Raw genomic sequence first — 3,279 nt, forward strand, 5'->3', positions numbered from 1 at the left:
TGCTTTCATTGAGAGTTCCACTATGTCGTCACCATAAGGCTCGATGGCTCCTTCAATCATCCACAACAACACATTCCAGGGTGAAGTTTTTTCCCCCGAACAGATCTTCATATTCGGCGGCTTCGCACTGCGGACCAACACGTTTGGCCATCTGGAGAAGATCGACAGCTACGCCCCTGGTCATCAGGTCAGGTTTGGAAGCTTGAACTACACCGCCGACATCCACGGAGACTTGATCTTCGACGGACTCGAGCACATGACAGCCGTGCCCCGCCGCCATGATGAACATGACCTAAATCTGTCATCAGACTATGTGCAGGAGGTTCCGCCTGTAATCGTGTTGGCCCTAGATCCAAAGCAGAGCGCGCCATCCGAGGCCAGGATGCTCATCCTTGCAACGCAAGCCACGGACTCCGTGGCGCTAGAGCCGAACACAGATCTGACCTCCAACGAGGCCTGTGTCATCGGATCCTCGGACTTGTCTCTGGCCATAGGCTCCGAACCGCATGTATCCACACCCGTCGATCGGGCGCCGATCTTAGAGTTCAGCTCCACGGACATCTTCCAACACTCGCCCTTAGGCGATGTGTTAAACTCGTTAAAGTCTCTCTCCTTGTCAGGAGACTCTTGGCCAAACTATATCTGGCTTGAGTGGGAAGCGGACGACGAGGAATTTCTTTACCCACCCACCACCCACTTGATAGACAATGTCGATGATTTGACCGACATGCTTGATTTCGACTCTGAAGACATCGACGGTATGGACGACGATGCCGGAGAAGAACAGGAACCACCGCCCACAGGGTGCTGGATAGCCACCTCCTCATACGATATATACATGGTGGATACACCCAAAGAAGACAATGGCGATGACATAAAAGATCCAGTCGAGGATAAACTTCCTGAGAAGCATTCTAAGTGCCAACGTCAGTGGCACCGCTCTAAATCACGCCATGGTAAAAATAGCGATACCGACACAAGAGAGAACAACACTCCGGACGATGCCGAAGACAACGAAGACCCCGCCAAGCCAAGTTTCGAACAGGCTGAATGGGAAGATGGGCGAGTCAGCACCGACGAACAGGCCACGAACGACGACTCGGAGGACAGCAACTGCATGCCGCTCTCCGAGGAGAAGATGGGCCTCGGCGACAAAGAATTTATCGTGCCAGAGGATCCCGTCGAGCAGGAGCACTTTAAGCATCGGCTTATAGCCACGACAAAAATCCTGAAGAAGAAGCAGCAGCAGCTTCGAGCTGATCAAGATCTGCTCACTGATAGATGGACTGAGGTCCTGGCAGCCGAGGAATACGAACTCGAACGCTCAACAAAAAGTTACCTGAAGCATAAATTGCTACCTCAATTCGATAACGAGGCACCGGATCTGGCACTACCAGCGCATAATGCGGCTGACCGACCATCGCATGGCCGAGATAAAACGACAATTCAGCCTGAGCACCAGTCGGCACTGCCTCGCTGAACAAATAGAAACACACCAGCTCGGGGATACACACATGACCTGCGATACGATTTGGAAAACAGAGCAGGACAAACTAGATCGATCTATGGATCACGGGGGTGCGCCTCAACGTGCAACGACGGCCACCAAGCCGGATATAACAAATACACACCTGTCTGGGCCGAATACCGCAGACCAGCTCCATTCGAGTTGCGTCGTGACGTAGCCCGACACAGAGGCGCCGCGCACCCCCTATGCTTCACTGATGAAGTAATGGAACATGAATTCCCAGAAGGGTTCAAACCCGTAAACATTGAATCATATGATGGAACAACAGACCCCGCGGTATGGATCGAGGACTTCCTTCTCCATTTACATATGGCCCGCGGTGATGATCTCCATGCCATCAAGTACCTCCCGCTAAAACTCAAGGGACCAACTCGGCACTGGTTAACAGTCTGCCAAAAAACTCCATTGGCAGTTGGGAGAACCTGGAAGATGCATTCCTTGACAACTTCCAGGGCACTTATGTTCGACCTCCGGATGCCTATGACTTAAGTCATATAATCCAACAGCCCGGAGAGTCAGCTAGGAAATTCTTGACTCGGTTTTTAACTAAAAATAACCAAATCGTCGATTGTCCGGATGCCAAAACCCTAGCGGCCTTTAAGCATAACATCCGCGACGAGTGGCTCGCCCGACACCTCGGCCAAGAGAAGCCGAAGTCCATGGCAGCCCTTACGACGCTCATGACCCGCTTTTAGACGGGTGAGGATAGCTGGCTAGCTCGTAGCAATAGCACCTCAAGTAAACATGGCGCTTTTGAAGCCAGAGATAGCAATGGCAAGCCCCGACGCAACAGACACAAGCGTCGAAACAATGGCAATAATGCCAAAGACACGACCGTCAATGCCGGATTCAGTTGATCCAAGTCCGGTCAACGGAAAAATCCATTTAAGAGAAATAATCCGGGCCCGTCCAGTCTGGACCGCATACTCGATCGTCCATGTCAAATCCACGGCACCCCCGATAAACCAGCCAATCATACCAACAGCGAATGTTGGGTCTTTAAACAGGCTGGCGAATTGAACGCCGAAAACAAGGAAAAGGGATCATAAAGCAATAAAGACGAGGAACCCCGGCCACCAACCACAGGGGGACAGAAGAAGTGTAACGCCCCGGATACAACTTTCCATAATTGTAACTCCAACTCTTGCCTTTTCTGGAGATGCGATATGTTATTTTCCTTCGTGGTTGGGTTTTTGTCTTTTGTTTTGCTTTTTGTTCTCGTTATGCATCTCGTCTCATAGCATCATGCGCATTGCATTGGCATCGTTTTCATAAAACTTGCATCCATTCGGGTTCCGCCGGTTCTCTCTGTTGTCCGTTCCGAGTCCGGACACACTCGCACGCGCCCGCGGCACGTCTGAAATATTATTTTATAAGTGGCAAAAATGTTATCGGAATGGGTTGCAACTTGTCGTGCGGTCTTATTATAGTGTAGACAGGCCACCTACCAAGTTTCGTCGCATTCGGACTCCATCTGATAGCCCAACCGTTAAATGTATAGCGGTACCATTGCCGGTACCTTCGTGGGACGTTTCGGCTTCCGAAACTGCCGCCGGGCGGCACCTCTCTTCTCTCCCCTCAGTCCAGACCCTCTCGTCACAGCCCACCTGCAGCCCACCTAAAACCCCCTCCACTCCGGAGCCATCCGATGTCGATCTGAGGCCCCGAAATGCTCCAAAACCCCTAGAGACTAAACCCTAGCCCCCCTTTCCTATTTAAACCCCCCTCCTTCCTAATCTGGAATCCTACCC

This window comes from Triticum aestivum, chromosome 7B (assembly GCF_018294505.1).
Source record: "Triticum aestivum cultivar Chinese Spring chromosome 7B, IWGSC CS RefSeq v2.1, whole genome shotgun sequence".
In the NCBI taxonomy this organism is placed as follows: Eukaryota; Viridiplantae; Streptophyta; class Magnoliopsida; order Poales; family Poaceae; genus Triticum; species Triticum aestivum.